At 37.7% G+C, this 24,974-nt stretch overlaps 1 protein-coding gene across 1 annotated transcript in view; it reads left to right on the plus strand.

Moving 5' to 3' along the window:
• The window catches only part of fndc5b (fibronectin type III domain containing 5b), a 43,387-nt gene extending 33,631 nt beyond the window's left edge, over positions 1-9,756 (plus strand). Inside the window, exon 6 of the mRNA XM_047384658.1 lies at positions 639-9,756. The gene's annotated coding sequence lies outside the window, so the exon portion shown is untranslated. The remainder of the gene's footprint in view (positions 1-638) is intronic.
• The last annotated feature ends 15,218 nt before the right edge of the window (positions 9,757-24,974 follow it).

The raw sequence follows: 24,974 nt of genomic DNA on the forward strand, positions 1-24,974 counted from the left end.
CTCCTCTAGACATTCCTCTGGTCAACAGGGACAAAAAGTTATATTTTTCAATTCATCACCCCACCTCTTTGGCCTATTTATACAGCTGTGAGCAACAGCTTTTCTTGTGCTTACGTCTTGGAGTTCAGGCATGGAGCCCTTCAGCTTTTAGCATGTTCCTTCCTGTGGAAACTGAAACGTGGAAGGTATTGATAGCTCCCTATTTCTGCCAGCAGATCATATAGCCACTGTTCCTTCAACTTTAAACCTGAAAACTATACTTCTAATTGCATCTCTAGGAACATTCAAAGCTGTAGATGTCTTTTTGGATCTTTTTTCTTGTTAGTGCAAACAAATCATCTCTTCTCTGAACATTTTTGGATGGTCTCCTTGTCTCTCTGTGTTGGTGTCGCTCTTAAAGCTATATTTCTAACATGCTATGACACGTAACCGTCAACAGTTGGTATTCTGTCTCCAGCACATCTGCTACAAATACTTAAGTCCTAAGCACCTAATCTGCAGTGTAGCTAAGGGTTACCAAATCAGGGCAATAGGGGTAATGGGGTTCAGTAAATGGTCACTTACTTAACAATAATATTTATAACTATTTTTTAAGTATTGCGGAACTGTGCTTCAGGAAGTAACTGTGTTTCTTGCAGACCCTGAGACCAACAGAAAGCCATTCAACATTGAAGAACAGGATAAACCCTTAAAGGAATCTTCTTGACACAACAGAGAGCTCTACAAACCTGCAAAACTAAAGGCAGCCAAACTGGAAACAGCCGACAGAAAAATGAATTTTGCTGCATCCAAAACAGGACCGTAGCCTCCTTGCAGCTGATGTACAGCGGACTCTTGACAAGAGCGTCCTGATTCATATGTTTTTTGTTACTCCTCATTGGTAGCATGGCACCCCGGGTGTTAATTATTGAACATTAATGTCAGTTTAACATCTGGTTAACAACTCAAAGGTGGGGGAACTCAAGATCAGCTGGTCCAGGTATCAGTCAGCACACAACTTTAATTAGCTTTCATGTTTTCTGTTGGTCCATCTGCATTATTCCCTTTCTGTCTTTGTTCCTGCTCTCTGTGTAGCAGCTCATCTCTCTTCTTGTCTCACTGTGTTGGTGTCGCTCTTGTAAGCACATTGCCGTTTGGTGCTCCTCTTACTGTGATTGCTTGAACCCTCAACAGTCTTAGCCTTGATTGCAGTTTGAGTTTTATCCTTGGGTCACAAGTATTGCATGAAGAGTGTTGTCTCCAGCCTTTTTCTCTGACGTTAACATCAGTTAAATGATGCATCTGTTCTTTTGCCCCACTAACTGGAACTTTAAACACCCCCATTAGTTCAGCATTTCAGACCTGACAGGCTTATTACCCCCACCTATATTTTGCCAGCACAGTGACGACTGAGTACAGATATGATTAATGCTGAATTCAAGGATTTACAAGGAGTCCCTGACCCACTCATGAGTTATTATAACTTCCGACTGTAAAATTACCAGGCTTCATTTTCAGGCTTCATTGTATATCATTGCATATTCAGCACCATATGCTGTTTGTGGTCCACAGCAGGACGAGCAGGGAATATGGATGGGGCATTATCCCCTAATGCAATCTGGAATTTGGCCGGGTTTCCCATGTGGTCTGGCTGAAGATCAACAGGGATGCCAGGAAGTGAAGGCCGAAAGAGGACACACTCAGTCATGGGTTCTATACCAGACCTAGATCTGTCACTGAGAGCAAGGCTCTAGGAGTCCTTTTTCCACTCTCAGTAGGGGAAAACAAAATCAAATAGAACAAAAGTCAGACAGAACAAGAATCCATCCAATGTAAGTGTAAATGCATGGAAGTATACATTTGATCCCAAAATAGACAGCTAGAATAAAACCTTATTGATGGTACAATATACAATTTCAGCCATTTACTAGCAAAGGTTGTAAAAAGTCTTAAAATAGATTAATTTACTATTGCAGTAGCATAATCTCACACTGAAAAATCTAAACTTCTGGTGAATCATTTATGTGTTGCTCTGGCCATATGTTTTGGATCATTGCCATTTTGAAAGACTGAATGACTACTCATTTTCAGTTTACTGGTGGAGTCCACCATTTTTTTTATTTAAAATGCCTTGATATAACAAATACCTTGATGCCATCCACTTTAACAAGGTTTCCATGTCCTTAAGGAAGAAATTGGGCCAACAGCATCACAGATTTGTCACAATACTTGAATGTAGCCATGGTTGAGTTCGAGGATTGACAAGGAGTCCCTCACCCACTTGTGAGTTAAACTTTTGCCCCTTTTCCATTAGTATCCTCCTTTCCATAGTATCTACCTTACAGGGTCAGGTCGGGTTGGGTCAGGTCAGCTCTACACAGTTTGGTTCGTTTTACAATTTAGTACCATTTCAATGTGAACGGAATCATCAATAGCAAGGCGGCCCCATGGTTTGAAAAGGTAACGTGATGTGATTTTTAGTGACACAAACAGAACAGCCTTGACAGCCGCTCAGTCAATGGCTGTTATCAGATACACCCAGAATTTTCACAGTGCCCATCTCTGGTCCTCTCTGCCACGTTACAAACTCTTTACTACAAGGTACTACTAATTATGCATCCTTTATGGTCAATAACAGCAATTACACTGCCTCCGCAGGGCGGCGTAGGTTGACACAGGGCGGCGTAGGGCGGTGTCGTGCATACGGCCATCTGGCAAAAGTTTACCTGATTCTGATTTCGCCAGATGCCAGATGGAGTTAGGTGGGGGTCAATATAAACCTCCAAAGGGCAGGGCGGAGCGGAGTGATATGCTACGTTATAAACCGCACACAAACCTGTTTGCGTCAGCAAAGCTGATCTACAAACAAGGTGGTAATCGGATTGCGTGTGCAAAATCAGCAAAACTGCTGGCTCAAACTTTTTAGCATGTCTGCCTATATTTATTCCAATAGATATGATAATGACCCAAACACGCAAATTCATGGGAGGAGGATATGCAAATGTCATCCCTTACCACCCGCAATGCGATTTTCAAAGCCTGAAACCGTTTGCGGGCACAATGTTTGCATGTGGATTTAGTACGTTTGAAATGCGGATGCTAACTGGGACGCAAAAATGTCATTGCTGTCACTTTGGCCAGAAGGAGGTATAGATAGAATGAGAGATGACAGGGAGAGAGAATCTTCTGTACATATGTCAACAGATTTGGGTTGTCAAAAATAAAAATATTAAAAATAGATGAGAATATAAGATTCTATGTAGGATTATCTAAGCTCTGATTTGGAGCCAGTCACAAACAAAAGCCATGATATTTCTCCTATGTTAAATCTTTTCAACACTTCATTCAACATCATTCCAGCGTAACAATGCTGTTAGTGATCATCTGCTGAACATGCACAAACCGGATCATGGCAAAATGCATACATAACTGATCAAGCGCGCACTGTAATCGCACATCATTAAAAGACCCACTGTGCTTTGATGTTGATAATAATAATTAATAGGAAAGAACTAAAGACATTATAAGGCAGATTAAATACTCCATTTGCAAACTGGATGCTAATATCACTTCTTAGCAGGTGACAAAAATCACCATTTTAAGGCAACATTATTGAAAGTGACGTAATTGCAGGGCAATCGGAGCTGGATTAGTTTGATTACATTGGTTAAATGTGAACATATGCAAGGGGAGGGTTTTGTTTATGTAGTAAAAAATTATTTTGTGTCACCAAAAAACAATTCAAACAATCAAACATGTTTTATATCATTAAAATATTGGTAAAATAAACAAAAGGAATTAAAATAGTAAAATCATTGGAAAATGATTTATTTTTATGTACATAAATGTTCAATTTAACTTTATATGGTTAACATGATTTTCAATGAAATCATCCTTCATTCTCTTTTTTTATGACATCGTATCCATGTATTATGATCATGATTCATGTGATACTCTAAAGATTAATCTCTCATTTCATCATGTGAAATTGTTTTTGTTTCAATATAGTGATACACTTCTGTAAAAGAAAAGAGAATTAATAGCATGAATGGGACTCCCGGACTTCACAGCTTTAGAATGTGAATATTCAGTGATTTATATTTCATTGATTTAATTGTGAGGGTTTAATTAATTTCTTGCATGGATACATGGAAGGATTTCGCCTCATTTTGACACTAAGCTATTCTTCAAAATAGGAAAGACAAGAAAGCAAGGGAGATAACTTCCTAAATCAGGAATTGGCTGATAGAATAACTACTTGCCCATATCTACAGTCGGGTCAATAATATTTTTTTAACAACTGAAACTGTACATAACAAGGCAGAATATGGATCCAAATTTGTCTTGCCACTATTGCCACTACACACAGTAAGGAGGATGATAAAAGACGTATAAAAGTTACAAGGCCCACTGTCAAAGAGCTGCAGAGATTTTTTTCAATCAAGGATTATGTTGAAGCAATAAAAGATAAATCTGTTTTAACAAAATGTAAAAATAGTTTAACTCCCTGAAAAATAAGAATGTTATTTTTTTTTTTAAACCTAACTATTTGCACACTTGGAAATTCTTGAGAAAATATGACCTTCTCACTTATTCAGTTAGCACTTCATCAACTATTCATAGAAAGGAGCAAAAGACTTAATCAAAATTACTTAACTGAAGATTAGGCTTCACTGTCTTCTTTTGGGCTTCTGTTCAATTAGACTTTTCTGTTTTTCTGTCCGGACCGCCAGCAACCAATTGAGTTCAGTCCGAAAGTCAGTCAGAAAAACACTTCCAGACTAAAGTCAGCAGAGGTTCTCCTTATTAGAGATAATGAGTGCACGCCTGAGTGCTCCGCTGGATGAGATGTCTTCTAATCATCAGCCCGGATGTGTTCATGCATACACACATTTAGGTTAGATTTTGATACTGTCTTGAGCTGGGAGAAAAGCAGCCATTTTGTTCCTTTTTTAAATCTTCAGACTGGTGTGGACAGTGTCTCAACCTGCTATCCATTTATCCACCTTCTTCCTCTTTCATCAGCCCCTCTCCAACCGTCTCCTGTCCTCAGCCTCTTTTGTTCTTTCATTCATGACTTTACCCTCATTTTCCTTCACTTTGTTGAAAACTCTGTCTCCCTTTTTATTAATCTCTAACCATTCTTTCTTAGTTCTTCATTTCAGCGCCAGCCCCCAGCCAAGCTCCCTTGATTCTTATATATCCACTCTCATTATATCCACTCTCATACTCTCCGTTAGCCGCCTTTTGCCGCTCCGCATGAGCTCTTTGCTCTCCTATTCTAGGCCCGCCCCACTGCCTATCCCTCGCTTCTCTGCTTATTTATCACCTCTTTGTCCCAGACTGGCTGGAATGGCCGCTTCACCCGGTAAACAAGTGAGAAAATTTACAGGCTGTAGGAATAAATGAAAAGGTCGAACACAGAGGAAGGGAAGAATCGACCATTTTTCACTACTTATAAGCATATACCTGGATTGTATTACTGTGACTCTCTGCAGCAACTGTCTTTTATTAGCCTAGACAATTACAAAACATTTGGTCAGGTTTTCACCATCAGATCTTCTTTTATTTAAGCAGAAAACGCTGAAAGTGATGTATACTCTGAGGTTTGGTGTGTAAAAATATCAGCTTTTTTACTGTTGCACAGACAGAGTAAAATCATCAGATTTGTAATTGTCGAGGCATGCGCTTCTTGAGGAAATGACAGAAGTAGGGCACAGTGTAGGGCGCAGTGGCTGCCATTGTCAAACGGCAGATTTAAACAACAAGCGTAACAGATAAATCAGTCGGAGGGGAGATGGATGTCAGGCTTTATCCAAAGCAAAGCACCTGCAGGTCTGAGGTAGAGTCAGAGGTAGCCTGTAAGAAGCTGTGAGGATTTAAAGCCATTGTTGTTTCTCCGTCTGCACAGGTAAAGCAGATGAAAGCCAGAGGAAAGACTCCACTCAGCAAATCTGGAGATATTTTTAAACCGCCCACCCTGTTTTTGTTTTATTCACTGCCCTGCTTTCAACATGCAGTCATTGTGAAGTGGAGATCTGGAGGAGGCCCAGATTTTTATGGAGATGTTGTGATTAACAGAATTAACAAAATGGGCTACATTAACTTTCCAGATTTTATTTAAAGACATTAAGGTAAAAGAGCCTGAATAGATACAATAACAATTATGAAAGTCCTGAATCCTTTACCTTCCACTTTACAACCTTGTGTTCTCGATGATCAAAATCCCAAGAAAATACATTAAAGATTGTGGTTGCAACATGACAAAATGTAAAAAAAATGATGAAGGGGTATGAATACTTTTGTCAGACCCTGGATACTTTGTAGTTTTCTAATCAGGGCTCTAAACCTAACTATTTCCTTCCTCTGCCCTTCAAAGGACCATTTCAAAGTTTATTGAATTTCCTCTGATGTTAAAAGCAGCTTGGGGTGATTAGGTCCAAAACTGTTTATGACAAGCTAAGCTTGATATGTTTAAGATGTCTAAGTCACACCTCACCGTTTTGATCCAAACAGTTTTGGCTTTTAAGAACCACCCATCACCACCAGTTATTTAATAATCTACTAATAATCTACTAATGAAGGCCATTTAAATTTTGGGCTTTGACTGATTGATTTATTTGGGGGAGGCGGATGAAACAACATGCAACTTTGCTGTTGTCGTGGTATAATTCTCCCTGGATATTTGACCACTCTTATCAGCAGGACTTGTAGAGATTATTTAAATTTGTTGTTTCCGTGGCCCATATCCAGCTGTAAGGAAGAGTTTGCATGTTTTTGAAAGTTTAAGGTCTGGGCCACTCCAGAAGCCTAGCGTTGGCCTGCCTTATCCATTCCAAAACCTGTTTTCAGATATGTTTGGGATCATTGCCCTGTAGGAATACGCAGTTAGGTGCCAGCTTCAACCAGCTAAATCTGGATTGGAGATGAAGTTGAATAATGTGAAGTTAGTCCTCCTCCTTTTTTTATTGGTCCAGCAATTGTACAATACACTAGTCCCACCAGCACCAAAGTACCCCTTTACCATGATCCTACTACCGCCATGCTAGACATGTGAGACAGTTTTCTTTGGTTTAACAGCTTCACCTTGACTCCTCCAAACATTCTTCTTGTCACTGGGGCTACACAGCTTTATCATTGTCTCGTTTGACCCTAAAACCTTTCTCCATAAGGTATGACTTATGGAGAAAGCTAGCAATGGTATTGTTGGCTTTGAAGTTGGGGTTCTTCTTTTTTGGTCAGCACCGTTTTTGTACATGTTGGTGTGAAATTTGCTTCACTGTGGACGGAAACATTGGTGTTCCAATCTCTAGGCTTGGGTCTTAATTTATCTAAGGCTGTCAACTTTGGTCAGATCATTGGAAAGTAATACGAAATGTCCACTGGAACTTGTTTTGGAACAGATGAAGCAGCTATATAAATAAGCTACTGTAAAGGCCTTTGCCTAGAGGCTATGTCCATTTAAATGAGTTCTACAAATTATGCTCAGAAGATATGATCCAATTTCCAGCCAGAACTACGCTAGAAGCCTGTTGATGACTACAAACAGTGTGTTATTTAGTTGCAACTTGCTCAGGGACTTTGAACGGAATAATATATATTTGGTCCTGTAATTTTGACCTAGTATGGATTAGAGAAATTTCACAATAAATCTCATTTTATGCACCAGATTTAGCTTTCTTTATATTTTGTATTACAAAATTCATCTTTGACAAAGTAAGGTTGAAATAAATGAAATAAAATAAATAAAATGAATAAATGAAATGAATAAAAGTAAAATCTAACACATGGCTGTAATGAGTCAATGTAAACTTCAGATGAATAATTAAGGTCATTTCTGTCTCTGATACTCTGTCTTCCACTTCAAGTTAAACTAGCAGGAAAGTGGTGAATGTTGGTGAACAGATCAATGTATGAAAATGCAGGAACTATACAGACCTAATGACGGCCAAACTTGCGGAAAATGTAGCATCATTCTTGAGCAAACCCTGGATTATTATTTCTTTTACTCATACTCAGATTAATAATTTAATAAATAATCATAATATAGAGCATGAATAAAAAAAAAATGGAAGGAATTTGGTAAATCCAAAGGACTTTTTGGATCATCAAGGCTACTTGCCTGAGCAAATTGTTGTTGAATAGACATAGAAAAGGCAAGTTATTGTCTGTCTAAGCGAGGGAAAGTTGTGGTTAAAAAGTGAAAGCTGAAAAGACCTTTACAGAAAGACATCCATTGATGTCTTAATGTAGTTGAAAGGTGGTTGGGATGATCTAATGGTCAATCAATTTTGACTCACAGCGCCTTTGGTTAAGATAACTTTCAACTGAACATATAACATGAAAAAGTCAGATTTTCTACGGATTTTTCTGAGCTGACTGAAGACAATATTTGGCCAACCTGAAAAGTGCCATCGGAAAACATGTCCTTGGATGTCAAGTGCTTGCAGCCAGCTGGATAACTAACTTTTTATTTTGTTTCTTGATCAATCTCAGGAAACACGTTCTGAACGTGTTCTCAGAACGTGTTCTCAGAACACGTTCTGAGAACACCTTTCTGGGTGCCACAATCAAACTGAAGTAGAGGGTGATAAAAGCACAACTGTGCCTAATGACTGTAATACTATTGAGCATGAAGCAGTACTTTTTCTGTATTGGTCTAATCCAAGCACACAAACACACACGCTTAAACACTCACTCATCCGCCAACTCTATTCCCTTTGCTGGCTGCTGTCCAAAGGGACCCATTTGAGGATGTGGCAGAAGGCAGGTTTGGGCCAGACAGCTCAGTCACTGTCTATCTGAAGCTACAGGAGGTGGCTGAACAGCTGCTCAAGGTGAGCACCCAGTCAAACGTGCAAATATGGAGCTCAACCCTTAATGAGACCAAAAGAGAGAGACAGAGAGAGGGACGAACACAAACTCAGAAGGAAAGTGTACTCCTGAATTCAAGTTGCTACTGATGCAGAGCACCACAGAAGGTCTTTGCACCCAGTGGGAAAGTCACTGTGAGAAGTTTGTATGTTAACATGTCTGTTGTAATATGAAGGTGCCAACATTAGAGCAAATACGAGGAAATCACTGATAGAAACCATTCCAGGAAAAGGAAATTAGCATGATGAAGGATCAGATAAGTCATTCTGCTTGTCTAATTGTGTTCGACTAATTGTAAATCCTTGTTCTGCTTTGTGTCCATTAATGCACTGCTGCAGGAGGCTTACTCTCTATTGCATCTTTCCTCAGTAAGATATTTGTTTGGATGTATGAAACCCTCGTTATGGCTACAGTGTGAGTTAACTAATCTCATGTCCCCGTAGCACAGTTAGTCCCTGTAATACACCCCCTTAAATCAAACTTAAGTTTACATTTTTGTTAACCAACTGAGGCCTACAAAATGGCTTAATCCCCCCTAGACATGCCTACACTGTAGATAACTGAATAAGCAAAGAACCTTAGATAATCCCACTAAGGCCCTAGACTAGTAAAGAATGAGGCCTTTTGCTTACGGCTTATAATTGTAATTTAAGTTTAAGCAAATAACCAAGAAGCATGGATTCATAGCGGAACAACAGAGTCTGTGTTTTATGTACAATCACAACATCTGTGTTGACATTTTGATGTTCATGGGATAAAACCTGTTCATGAGGGCTAGCATGACACTGCTATCGTTCACATCCCAAGGTATACATATAAATATATATATACTATTTCTATGAAAATATAAATGTCTAATTATGTATTGACACAAAATAAATAAAATATTTTCAATGCACCATTGACCTTCTTGTTTACTGCAAAATACAAATTTTTTGACATGAGATTATGTGACTTAATCATTTGCCCAAAAGTAAAAGATTTTATACTTTTTCCAAATGCTTTAAGCACTTTGGTTTAATAATCTTTCATCTGTATGATAGAAGTTTAATTGTACATATGAATAATTTTCTGGTACCTACTCTAGGTTACAGCCTGACACAAGCATGGTACAACAGAAAAAAAGAAAAATAAATTATGGATTTATTTTCATTGATTTTGAATTGAAAATAACCCCCTCAAATATTCATGCTAGTATGTATGCACTTTGGTGGCAGGCTATGAACAGCAATCAGACATTGTATACTGGGAAATGAAATCTTAAATTGTTCACCTAGATTGAATTCACAAAGTGCTCCACAGGCTATGTAGAGCACTTTGAAGAATAGTAAATAGTACAAAATAATACAAAATGTTGTTTCAGATAATTTGGGCTTGTACCTCTTGTTCTTTCCCAGTCAGGGAAAGTCTGCATCAATCTGCATTAGTTGCAGACAGTTGGCAGGGAGATTCAGAACAAAATTGTGATCCACCCTCAGTCTCAGTCAAACAAACATGTTTGAATTTTCTGAGGCGGATCTGAACACAGCCGGGTGGTGTGAGCAGATTACTGACCCAACTGCAAATCCGTATTGCTGACAACCAATGAAAGGAGGGGCTGGGACACAACACTAACAGTGCGACATTTTTTTTAACATTATTTTTAACTATACAACATTATGAAGATAAGCACAGAAGAGCAGTGGACATTATACAAATGATCACCTAACTAACTACAATCACATTGTGATATAAAACAAACTAAAAGGCAATAGAGAGAAACTCAGATAGTCAAGACTAAAACACAGTAAATAATGAAGGGTCTTATTGAAAGAAACCAAATAAATCACATGTTGAACCTGAAGGTAATTGGACTTCATTTTACAAATTGACATTTCTGAATAAAATGTTTTTCACATATATTTATCATAACAGTGGCGATTGCTCTAAGACTGCAAGGGAAGCTCAGCTTCCCCTAAAATGTCAAAAATAAGTGATCAAATATATACTGTTGTGTGTAGACTAAATATGTGTGTCATTGACTAAATATGCGCTACAACGTGCTCAACCTTTGTTCAGAATCAGCTTCTTATCACTGGTAACGACGCGGCTTTCCTCTCACTGCAGCTTTACAGGGCTTTAAACAGTGAGTTCAATAGAGAAGTAAAAATGCTGGGCTTTGTCCCGACCATCGGATGCTCAGCGTCTCTGGGGGTCCATGGGGCAGTGGGCTGGCCCCGGCTGGCCCGGACGCTCAGCTTCTGCATGATGATTGGATGATCTGTCTGAGGCTGAATCCCTTCTTGATTGACAGCGAAATGAGCAAATCAACAATCTTGAAATTGAGTTTCTCCTCCTTGAAAGACCAGCATCCGCCACTATCATAAATACTTAATCCAGTCCAAACATGATATTGTTGTTCGTTAAGATGGAAGTTATATATATATTTAGATTATAGCCAACATTTAAATTACTCCAAATCCAACAAACAAACTCGCAGTCTCAAATAAATGTTCTAAATTCTTAAAAGGAGCAGTCAACACTCTTAAATAATATTCTCTTGGCCGTTAAACATAACATATTTAACATTTTATCTCTTTCATGTTATGGGAGAGTGGAACAGAAATATAACCCATTCAAATTCTGACTTTCTTCTATTACCGCCAGCTACTGGTTAGTTCCTTCGAACTGTCACCCTCTAGAGAGTTTCCACAATAGTTTGATGTGCTCAGTTTTCTTTAGATGGTCTGAAAAATCCTGTAGTTTGTAATCTAGTAGTAGGTGCAGTTGGTAAATGTGTGATGCTCAGTCATGAAACAAAAAACAGTGTGTTAATGGGAACACATAGTCTTTAAAATTTGGGCCCACTGTAAAAATTGCTTAGCATTTCTCCAGCTTTGCTGGTGTCACCTGGTACCATAATGGCACATATTACAGACCCCTAGGTATTACAAAGCTAGCAAATTGTGACCCCCTTTCAGCTTTCCAAACCTCCTCCACCCACAGTCTATTGCTGCCGTTGATAACCTGGAACATAAGCGTTTTTACACTACAAAAAGGTAAGTTATATATATATATATATATATATAAAACTTACCTTTTTCTTGTATGTGATTAGCACAGGCCATTTTGCATTGCTTTGGTGTAGAGTGCTTCTTAAACGTCTTAATAATACTCATACTCATAGTCTGTTGTTGCAATTAGTAAACAATTCCAAATAAAACAAGCGATGCCTGATCTGATTGCACTCACTAGACTATGATGTTTGCACCTTGGAGATAAAAGCAGATAAAAGAAACATACAACCTAAATTATTTACATATGCTGTTCTGCTATGTTATTTCCAGCCAAACATAGGGATGGTTGTTTTTAAACCTTGGCCTTTGACTGAGTCTTTTAAGCTGGGCATAATTGTATTTAGATAAATGGGTGAGGATGACACCTAAAATCTAACTGAGGAACCTTTTTAAAGGTCATTTACATCTCACTTTAAAGGTGCCATGGGAAGCCTTAGGTAAAAACTCATAGGATGCAAAACTGTGTTAGCAGTATAAACCATACTGAGTTACTTTGTTCAAGATGTGATTACCAGCTGGCATTGCATTTTGTTTTTGTTTTACTGTTTATCCAATTTTTTGGGGGTGTTTAACTATTAAGATGAATATAATGTATATTATAAAGTATGCTGAAACTATATAGAAACTGTTTTCACACAGAAACCCACTTTGTTTGTGAATGAAGTTTAGCTCTTTGGCTTCTGTGATTTACATTTTGTAGTAATAGATTGAATAAAGCAGGAATCCATTTTATGCTTTCAGTTTTCCTTTTGAATATTCAGGCCAATCTTTCAATAAACAAAATAAACGTGTTATTGTCAAACTGTATTATGTGCATCTATCTGAAAGCAGATGACACTACATGCTGGGTTAGGTGGAATATCTAATAGAGTCTAGCAATGACCCAATATATCAGATCACCTGAAGGGTTTGGCAGTAACAGCTGTTGTCTGTCTGAATGCTAATGAAGGTTGAGGGTGGCCAAAGTTGGCCTCCAGCATAAGGGGTGTGACAAGGTTTGATTGCAATGAATGTGGGCCAGGACTGGAAAGTCAAGGCTGGTTTATGAGGCTGCATCTGCAGGCACTAGATCAATAGTATCAATATAACCATCCCCAACAACACACCTGATAAACACACACACATAATTACACACAGACAGATCCACTCCCAACCATTCCAGGGCATCCTGTGGAACCAAACACATAAATTAGACTGGAGCTTCAGAAAGCTGACGACAGCAGGTGTTCAAAAACTCAGGCTCGCATCCACACACAGGCTCATGGTGTTGTGTCACATGAAAGGCTGATGTTTGATTTCTGATTAATGAAGTAAACATAATGGCGGATGATGACTGTGAAGATGTCAGAGAAGTCTGATGGAGCCTAATGCTAGCACTTTTGTTGTTGCTCTCCACTTGGATGGCAGAGCCAGTGTCTGTCTGATCTAATCTGGATATCAAAAATAATGGCGATAGCATAAAGATGCACACTCTGCCCAGAAAAAAGGATGAACAGTGCACATGTATAGCTGCAATTATAGATTACTGCTGGCTGGTCACTTCATGGCATATACAACATTTATTAGATACGTGAATAAAAAAGGGATCAATTAGGGTTAGGGAGCAGCTTTTGACAGGGAGTATGCTGGGCATCTTAAGGAGGGAGGCTAATAAACACAGAAGAGTAGGGAGTCCAGGGAAGTAACAGTAACATTTAAACACAATAATTAATCATGAATCTAAACTACAATGAATTAACTAAAATAACAACTAAAAAAGAAAACAGGGAAGTGCAGAGAAACAGACAAGGAACTTCAACTCAAAACCAAATACAGGAGAATAAAGAAAGTAAAACTCCATGCCCACATGCAGATCATGACATTCCCTCCGTTACTGAAAGTCACATCTTCAGAATATGTCAAGACTTTTTCACCACAAATTACACTTCTTTAACTGAGCTAATGAGCTCCATCCCAATTGTTTTCTTCATTTTCATCCTGGCTGCTGTGAATTCTTTTAAAAAAGAGTCCTAAGCATACAAAGAGACTGAATTTGACTCTAAAATCTCCAACTATTATTGTTGTTTTCAACCAGCATGAAGGAATTCGTCCTGTTTAACCAAATCCTTTAATTGTGTAAAACACCAAAGGCAAACAGAAAGTCTCTCTGTAATGTGCATGACTTATGAGGTTCTCCACGAGATTTGCTTTTTTATTACGTAACATTCTTGCCCTTTTCAGTCTGTCGCACACATTTATCCTAGTTCAAATGATAGCATAACAAAAGTAGATCTTGCAGAGGTATTTTGTCTCAAAATTTAATATAGCACAAATTAATACCCTGAAGAGCATGCTCTACGGATCTGCATGTGTTTAATATGACGTGGTTTCTTGGAGACCTGAACAAAATGCTGCTGCGTGTGACCCTGGGATACACGTGGCTCAAATGACTGCAGCTGTTTTCCATTTTTTGGAGTGATAAACTTTGCTGCTGCCTGGGGCCTTGAAATTAACAGGCAGACATAAAAGTGACATCAAACTGGTAATGGGATTTCTCACAAACAAAGAGTCTAGCTACTCCTTTCATCTTACAGAATGTCGTATGTTATTTTCCTTCCTGCCTTTGAGGAGATGGGATGTGTTTGTTTTGATGTTTTTAGGTTTCTGTTTTGTTTATTCATTAAGAATATGAACTTTTTCTTTTATTCTTCACAAAAACCTTAGAAATTATAGTGAACCTAATCACATAGGATTGTGCCTGAGATATAGACAGGCATGTTTTTACTTGTTTTTTATTCTTGTCAAAAATATTTTTTTTACAAAAACATGAAAACAAAACTCCAAACCTCAACATCTCACTGTCTTTGTGAAGGTTATGCTGTGCCTTGAATAAGTATTCATACACCTTGAACCTTTTTTGATTTTGTCATGCTACAATCACAAACTTCAATCTATTTTATTTAGATCTGACCTCCTAGAGCAACACAACAGTATGATGGCGTGTATTTCTATCCAGCCATTTGCTGCCATTACAGCTGCAAGTCTTTTGGGGTATTTCTGTAACACATGCCTGTTGGTCATCTAGACACTGAACGTGTTGCCCATTCTTCTTTACAAAATATCCCTACTGTGGCTCTTGCCCGTGGCCGGACGCAGGGCTACGGTTGGCGGTCAGGTGGGTGGGGCGGCAGAGCATGTGGGGGGGAGGGAGGGGATTTAAATGACATGTCCGGGTCAAAAATAACACTAAAGGTTTTTACTTGATTACCGGAGGTCAATTTAATGCCATCCAGGTTAAGTGATTGACTAAGCAGTTTCATTTTCAAAGACTCCAGTCCAAGACAACAACTTCTGTCTTGTCTGAATTTAGAAGCAGAAAATGTAAAGTCATCCAAGTTTTTATGTCTTCAAGACATGCTTGTAGTCTATCTAACTGCTTGGGCTCATCAGGATTTATGGATAAGTAAAGCTGAGTATCATCAGCGTAACAGTGAAAATGTATCCTATGCTGCCTGATAATTTTACCTATTGGAAGCATATATATAGTAAAGAGAATTGGCCCAAGTACTGAACCTTGTGGTATGCCACAATTAACCCTTGAGTTTAAACAAGATTTATCATTTACATGAACAAACTGGAATCTGTCAGACAAATAAGATTTAAATCAGCCTAGCGCTGTTCCCCTGATCCCTACAGCCTACTCCTGCCTTTCTAAGAGGATATTGTGATCAACTGTATCAAATGCAGTACAGAGATCTAACAGGGCAAGAACAGACACATTATCCATTATCTGAGGCCATAAGAATATCATTATGTGACTTTCAGCAGAGCTGTTTCAGTGCTATGATGAGCTCTGAAGCCTGACTGAAACTCTTCAAACAGGTAATTGCTGTGTAAATGCTCACACATTTGATTACCAACTATTTTCTCAAGAATTTTAGATAAGAATGGTAGATTGAAAATAGGGCTGTAATTTCTCAAGACATCTTGATCAAGCGAAGGTTTCTTAAGTAAAGGTTTAATTACAGCTAACTTAAAAGCCTGTGGTACATATCCATTTACTAAGGATAGATTAATCATATCTAAAATGGGGCTGGTAATCAGAGGGAACACTTCCTTAAATAATTTGGTTGGGATTGGGTCTAACATACAAGTTGAAGGTTTAGATGAAGCTAATATTTCTGATAACTCAGGAAGCTCCACAGGATCAAAACAGTCCAAACACAGATCAAGTTCTACAGTTACTTCCAATGTTCTCACTTGCTGAGGATGAAGTAATCATCTTTGGGAGTATGTCAAAGATTTTATTTTTAATAGGATCAATTTTATTTAAGAAGAATCCCATAAAGTCATGACTGCTAAGAGCTAAGGGAATGGATGGCTCAACAGAGCTATGACTCTGTGTAAGTTTAGCAACTGTACTAAAGAGAAACCTAGGATTATTCTTGTTCTCTTCTATTAATGATGAGAAATAAGTTGTTCTGGCTTGGCGAAGTGTCTTCTTATACAACAGTAGGCTATTTTTCCAGATTAAGTAGGAATCCTCTAGGTGTGTAGACCGCCACTTTCTCTCCAATTTTCTAACATTGTGCTTTAAAGTACACAGCTCTGAATTAAACCAAGGAGCTAGCCTCCTATGAATAATTACCTTCTTTTTCAAGGGGGCTGCATTGTCTAATGCATCACGCAATGATGAAGAAACACTATGACCAGGAGAATCAATTTGTGAAGGGGAAGAAACAAAATGATTGCCCTCCACTGTGTTTTTCTGTGATAATGAGGAAATTAAAAGTAGAACAGATTCCTTAAAGGTTGTTAAAGCATTGTCTGATAATGATCTACAATAATGAAATTTTCTTTCAGGTGTGGAGTACTTGGTTAAATTAAACTCAAAGGTTATTAAAAAATGGTCAGACAGGACAGGGTTATGAGAAAATATTATGTCTTTATACTCAATGCCATATGTCAGCACAAGGTCTAGAGAATGAAGACAAAGGTTTTGAGCAAAGCCAATTGAGTCTAAGATGGCATTAAAGGCTATATTTAGGCTATCAATTTCAGTGTCAACATGAATGTTAAAATCCCCCACTATAATAACCTTATCTGTATTTAACACTAAATCAAATAAAAGGTCTGAAAACTGATCTAAAAATTGAGAGTAAGGACCTGGTGGACGGTACAAAACAACAAGCAGAAGTGGTTTTATTGCTTTGCAATTTGGATAAGGAAAACTAGGGATTAAATATTCAAAAGAGTTGTAGGTATTGATTGGCCTGGGACTAATCAATGAATCGGACTGAAAGATGGTTGCTACTCCTCCTCCTCACCCAGTATTTCGAGGAATGGGAAAATTTAAATAATTAGTAGGAGTTGACTCATTTATAGTAACATAATCCTCTTGCTGCAGCCAGGTTTCTGTGAAGCAAAATAAATCAATCTGATTGTCACAAATCAGGTCATTTCTTGCAAAGTCAATGAAGAGAGAGATCTTATGTTCAGTAAGCCACATTTAATTGTTTTATTTTTATTTTTAGTCTGAGTTGTGTTTATTTTTATGAGATTTTCCTGACTTCCTCCCTTTAGATTATTTTTTAATATATTCAGTTTTGGCTGTGGGGATGCACGGTAGCACTGTTGCCTTGCAGCAAGAAGGTCCTAGGTTCGATTCCCGGCTGGGGCTCTTTCTGCATAGAGTTTGCATGTTCTCCCCGTGCATGCGTGGGTTCTCACCGGCTTCCTCCCACAGTCCAAAGACATGCCTATTAGGTTAATTGGTCTCTCAAAATTGCCCTTAGGTGTATGAATGAGTGTGTGCATGGTTGTTTGTGTGTTGCCCTGCGATGGAGTGGCGACCTGTCCAGGGTGTACCCTGCCTCTTGCCCATAGACTGCTGGAGATAGGCACCAGCTCCCCCACGACCCACTATGGAATAAGCGGTAGAAATTGACTGACTGACAGACTGAATTTTGGCCGTGGGCGAGACACTGTCTTAATAGGGTAATGGGTGGGTAACAGTACAGAAGCTGCAGAAAGGAGTGTTAAACTACAATCCTGCTTACTGGTCTGAACCCTAGATTGTTAGAGTTTTGGAGAACTAATAAATTTGGCCAGATTCCTAGAAAAAGAGCTGCTCCATCCAAAGTGGGATGGATGCCGTCTCTCCGGACCAGACCAGGTTTTCCCCAAAATGTTCACCAATTATTAGTGATGTCAAAATGAGGCTTTTTGAAGCATAGAATCATTTTGAACCATTGTGTCATAAAGTGGTTCACTACCCGAAGGTTCATTCAATTCCCTTGGGTGACATCTACTGGCAGTAGTGATTGTTGCACCAAATGAAGCCCTGCGAATGTGATGCACTTTTGTGTAAATAATAGCACTTATGTATGTATATATGCGTGTTGTACATATGTGTTTTTAGTAACCCATTAAAGATTCTGAGTAATTAACTCATGAAAAAATAATAATTTAAAAACAATGTGAACTGTAGGATATTACAGATGAGAAATAGCCATTAGGCTAATTCTGGCTTCTTAAACTTGAATTGTCATTTGTTTTATGAAATTCCACTGTCCCATTTTAAATAAATTACTAAAAAAAAAAAATAAACGAAGTGAAAATTTTTGATTTGTCATTCATATCCATCCAGGACATATACAGGTCTAGGGTCAGGAAAAGAGCTGCTAAAATCTCTGCAGACCCCACACACCCTGCACATAAACTGTTCAGAGTTTTACCTTCAGGCCGTCGCTACAGAGAACTGTTTACTAAAACCAGCCGCCACAGAGACAGTTTCTTCCCCCAGGCTGTTTCTCTGATGAACATTTAATAGAGTACCAAAGTCGCAATTCCACCTTGGAAACACGAAGTTCGAAAAGGTGTGGGAAAAATACTCCACTTGGACAGCTGACCCCGCGGATGAGTTCGGCCCGAAAAATTCCGCATGACCTGATTAGTGGGCTTAAAACGTTATCTGGCGAGTATAAGTTGATTTTAAAGGTGGTTTTAGCATAATCTGGATTGTGAGTGGATCAAGATGGCTAGTTGTAGTGGGGGGCTTTCAGAAGATGAAAATATGGATATAGGATGGTGTATGGTAGAAAATAGAAGGGGGGGAGGGGGAAAAGATAAAGTTAAAAGGGGACTAAATGCTGGTAAAAGAGCTCTTGATGATGAGGAAGAAAGAGTTGAAATAAGAAAGAAAATAATGATGGAAAACTTTAAACTTTATTAAAGTTTAAGGCTGGACAGGATATGATTGGAGTAAGTCCTATCAGTTTGTCAAATGGATTAAAGAAAGTTGTTGGAGATGTAGAGTTAGCTAAAGTCTTAAGGGATGGAAGCCTACTTATCATTTGTAAAAATGCTGAGCAAAAGAATAAGGCCCTAAAAATACAAATGGTATGTAAAAGAGAAGTGCTGGAAAGAAAGGTAGTTGGGGAAGAAAGAGGAGTAAAAGGAGTGATATCAGGGATTCCTGTTGGAGAAAACTTGGAGGAGCTAAAGAAAATAATAAAAGGAGGAGAGATCACAGGCATCAAACGATTACAGGTTTTCAGGAGTGGGGAGAAAATGGACAGTACATCTGTATTACTGGATTTCAAAGATAAAGTTCTGCCTGATAAGGTGATGATTGGTTATATGAGCTTTAATGTAAGAGCTTACATTCCACCACCTCTCAGATGTTATAAATGTCAAAGGTATGGACATATTGCGAACGTTTGTAAAGGGAAACAGAGATGTGGTAGATGTGGAGGTGAACATCCTTATGGTGAGTGTGGAAACAATCCAGTTAAATGTTGTAACTGTGGAGGAAGTCATACTGCAGCATATGCAGGGTGCATGGTAAGAAAAGAAGCAGTTGAAATTCAGAAAGTTAAAACTGATAAGATAATTACTTATGCTGAAGAAGTGAAGGAGGTAAAAAATAGTGATAATGATCCAAAAGCAAATTTTGATAGTAAAAGAGGGGAAGACAATAATCAGTGTGATATTACATTGGAAAAATTGATTCCTTTTCTTGCATATATCATAAATTGCTCAGAACAAGCAAGAACTAAAACTGAGAAAATAAAAATCATTGTAAAGGCAGCTACAAAGTTTTTTAATGTCAAAGATTTAAATTCATGATGAACTTAGACATGGGGAAGGATCATCTGAAGCTGAGGCTTCTCAAATTGTTACATAATTCTAATATTACAATGGAACGCTCGTAGTCTAATAGCAAATGGTCAGGAATTTAAAGGCTTCATTAATAATTTAAATACAAAACCAGACATAATATGCATTCAAGAAACATGGCTCAAGCCGTCATTGCAGTTTAGTGTTCATGGTTACTCAGTCTTACGTAAAGATAGAATAAATGGGAATGGAGGAGGTTGTGCCATATTCTTAAAGGAAAACATAAAATGTATTCAGCTCCAAATAATAACAGACTTAGAACTTATTGCTGTAGAAATTTGGACAAATAATGGGAATATTACAATAATAAATTATTACAATCCTTGCAAACAATTAGTAAAGTTAGAACTTGAAACTATCCTAGAACACTGGAGAGGGGAAATAGTTTGGTGTGGGGACTTCAATCCACATAACACTTTATGCGGAGATCAAGATGATTATAATGGAGGAATTTTAGAAGAGATGATTGAAGATAAAGAATTGGTAATATTAAATAATGGAGCAGGCACTCGGGTTGGCTTGGTAAGAGGTAAAGAATCAGCTATTGATTTGACCTTAGTTTCTCAATCTTTTGCTGATAGTTGCAGCTGGAGAGTATGTAAAGAAAGCACAATAGGGAGTGATCATTATCCAATTTTTGTCAGGATGGGAATAGATTCAGAAGAAGACCAGGTAGAAATTGAGGAGAGATGGAAATTTGGGAAAGCAAATTGGGATAATTTTAGAGTGATGAGTGAGGTTAATATGAAAAATATAGATACAAGTAAGCCGATAAATGAATTAAATTCAGAAATCCGTAAATGTATTATTAATACAGCCAAAATATTAATTCCTAGAAGTAGTGGTAGTAAAAAAAAGAAGATAGTTCCTTGGTGGACACCAGAATGTTCAACAGCAATTAAACACCGGAATAAGGCTTTTAAAACACTTAAGAAAATTATTTGTTTCCAAAATCTGATAAATTATAAAAGGAAACAGGCAGAAGTTATGAAAACTATAAGAAATGCTAAAAGGGATTATTGGAGGGAATATTGTGAGTCTTTGGGGAAAAATACTGCAATAGACAGGGTTTGGAATACTATTAAAAAAATGTCTGGAAATTTAAAAGAATATTTTTTCCCAGTAATAAAAGATAAGGGTAATATTATAATAGATAATAAAAATAAAGCTGAATTATTAACAAAAGTGTTTGCAAAGATACATAGTACAGAGAATCTAAATAATAAAGAAAAAAAGGATGTGAAATAACATTAAAGAGAAATATTGAATTATTATATAATGATGAAGATTATGAGGATTTTTTTAATATGAAGTTTTCTTTAATAGAGTTAAATAAAGCACTGAAGAATTCCAGTAAATCAACTCCGGGGTTGATCAAATCAGTTATAGTATGTTAAACAATCTTAGTGATGGGAGTAAAGTAATATTATTAGAATTGTATAATAAGGTGCGGGAGGAAGGGATAATACCTGATAAATGGAAGGAAGCCATCATTATACCTATTTGTAAACCTGGTAAAGATCCTAATTCAGCTGAAAGTTATAAACCAATAGCTCTAACATCATGTATAGGTAATTATGAAATAAATGGTAAATAACAGATTAATTCATTTTTTAGAATCTAAGAAGAAGATTAAGTGTTATCAATTTGGATTTAGAAAAGGCAGAAGTACAATAGATCCTGCATTATGTCTGGAACATGAAATTAGACGGGCTCAGATTAATAAGGAGAATTTAATAGCAGTTTTCTTAGATGTGGAAAAGGCTTATGACATGTTATGGAAAGAAGGGCTGTTGATTAAAATAAAACAAATAGGTATAAGGGGTAAAATATATAGATGAATAAAAAATTTCTTAACTGATAGAAGTATTAGAGTAAAAATAGGTGGGGAAATAAGTTCAAAATATCAAGTTGAAAATGGTACTCCCCAAGGTAGTATAATAAGTCCTATGCTATTTATTATAATGATTAATGATATTTTTAGTAGTATAGATAAATCTTTTGGTGTTTCATTATTTGCAGATGATGGTATTATTTGGAAGAGGGGAAGAAATATAGAATTTGTAAATATGAAATTACAAGTGGTCTTAAATAGTGTAGAAGCTTGGGCTTTAGAATTGGGATTTAGGTTCTCAATATCCAAATCTAAAGTTGTTGTTTTTACAAATAGGAAATTAAATAGTGATGTAAATCTCAAATTATATGGGAATGTTATAGAAAGGATAGATCAAATGAAATATTTGGGTATCTGGTTTGATAAAAAACTTACATGGAAGATACATGTTGATAAAATAGTTGGAAAAAGTAAAGAAATCTTAAATATAATGAGATGTTTGAGAGGTAAAAATGGGGAGCAGATAGAAAAGCATTAAAAACTATTTATATTGGACTAATTAGATCAATATTTGATTATGGATGTATTTTATACAATTCAGCATCAAATAGTTTATTAAAAAAAATAGATAGAATACAATATCAGGCATTAAGACTTTGTTGTGGAGCGATGAAAAAGTACTCCAGTTTCAGTTCTACAAGTTGAGATGGGGGCGATGCCTCTGGAGCTCAGGAGAGAACAATTAGCCATAATTTACTGGACAAATATTAAAGGACACAATGAAGGTCATCCTCCATATGTTACGCCGCAACCTTGTCAAGAAAAAGTAAAGAAACAAATTAATAGTTTTGGATGGATAATAATAAATAAAAGATGTAGGAATAGATAACATTTTACTTAGTCCTGTGGTTGTTATTCTTGTTATTCCATAATGGATCTTTGAACAGGCTGAAGTTGATTTAAACTTACTGGAAAAAGGGAGACAGTTAAGAAAAAAAAGAGGTGGAAAGTTATATAGAAAAAGATTATTCAGAATATATACAAATATATACAGATGCTTCTAAAATGTTAAATGATAAAGTAGGTATAGCATTTGTAATTCCAGATTTAAATATTATGAGAAATAAAAGAATAACAGAATAATTGACAGTGTATACAGGTGAATTGTTTTTTGTGTTGTAAGATATATTCTGCATATATCTTTATGTCCTTAAATACATATATACAATATACACATATAATCTTCCCATAATACCTGTTCTTCTTAGAAAACTAAAAATACTGTTAAAAACTACATCTCCAGATGACCTCTGAAACAAGTCCCTAATGTCTAATTTTTGTTTTATTCCTACTTAAATCTCTAAGTAATACCTCTCTTTCCTGAACATATTTATTACATTCTAAAAAAATATGTTGCACTGTTTCTAATTTTCCACAATAATTACAACAACCTGTATTATGTTTATTAATTATTTTAAGAGTACTATTTAATCCTGTATGTCCAAACCTTATTCTAGATATAATATCTTCTTCTTTTTTACTTCTATTACATTTCCTAAATTCCCCAACTTTTTTTTGGATGTTATAATAAAATCTAGCATGGCCTCTTCTATCCCACTGTTCTTGCCATTTCTTCTTGATATACATTTTAATAAAATTCTTTACCTCATTTTTACTTATTTTAATATTTAAATCAACCATATTCTTTTTGACGTGTGAAGTGGTTCACACGTCATCGGTGACGTCACATGAAGCAAGCTCCGGTCCACTGCTTCACCATAACTATTTGAAGCGTACTTTGAAGCCTCGGTGTTAGAGGTAACATCACTACCAATTATCAATGTAGCCCGCATCGTTTTCTGGACACCACCTAGACAGCCAGCGGTTGAATGACAGCATGCGGCTAAACATGTCGTCACTTGTCGAAGCGTACTTTGAAGCCTCGGTGTTAGAGGTAACATCACTACCAATTATCAATGTAGCCCGCATCGTTTTCTGGACACCACCTAGACAGCCAGCGGTTGAATGACAGCATGCGGCTAAACATGTCGTCACTTGTCAGATCGGGGACGGGACCAGAGAAAATTAAATCCGACATTGTTTTGGCCAACTTACACACAAAGCAACACTAACTTTGGTGACCTCCGATTAACGTAACTGGGTGTCATTACCGCCAGCATGAATAACAATCTTACTGTATTTACACTTATCCTTAGCCAGCAGTTTTTGATGTCGCCCGTTCTGGCCCCTGGCAGACATTTGACTATGGTCTCTGATGTCTCTAGTGCCACGTTTCTGACTATGGAGCTGCCAATTACCAGAGTTGGCTTCTCAGCAGGTATGTCGCTGAGCGGGGAAAATCTGTTAGAAACGCAGATGGGTTGGTGGTGACCTGTGGGCTGGGATCTAGGACTATGCTTTCTACATACCGTCACCCAGCCGGCCTGAAGCCCCGGTTGCGCGGCCTCTGATGGAGGACTGCTACGGGGAGCTACCCTCGGTGGCTCCGCGCTGGCTAAGCGGCCTCGGCTATCTGCTGGTTTTTCAACAGCGCGGAGCCGGGCCTCCAATTCCGACACCCTCGTCTCCAAAGCTACAAAAACACTACATTTATTTCATGTACCATTATCACTAAAGGAAGCAGAGGAGTAACTGAACATCTGACACAGAGAGCAGGAGAGTCGGAGAGAGAAACAGCAGAACGAGTAGCCATGGTGGAGCTAATGCTAACGCTAAGCTAACGACCCCTTACCACTACTTGAAAAATTGTGTAAGACACGGAGAGTTCCCAAACGTGAAATACAGCAACAGAAAGTTTGTGTCAAGTAAGAGATATCACAGTAGAGAGAAATCAGATCAAACGAGAGAGCCTTCACACACCAAACAATCCACCGAGTGCAACAGTGAAAACAGGAAGTGACGAATACGCCTTACCACGCCTTCACAACAACTACTCAGTGATGTGGTGTGGTTGCGGGGGCAGGGTGGGGGACGCCGGCCTCGAGTGACCGGGGACCTCTTGCCGGGTGAGTTTGTCCCATCTTGGTGTGGTGTCGGGGGCTCCATTGTGA

Source organism: Girardinichthys multiradiatus, chromosome 13, assembly GCF_021462225.1.
Source record: "Girardinichthys multiradiatus isolate DD_20200921_A chromosome 13, DD_fGirMul_XY1, whole genome shotgun sequence".
Classification (NCBI taxonomy): domain Eukaryota; kingdom Metazoa; phylum Chordata; class Actinopteri; order Cyprinodontiformes; family Goodeidae; genus Girardinichthys; species Girardinichthys multiradiatus.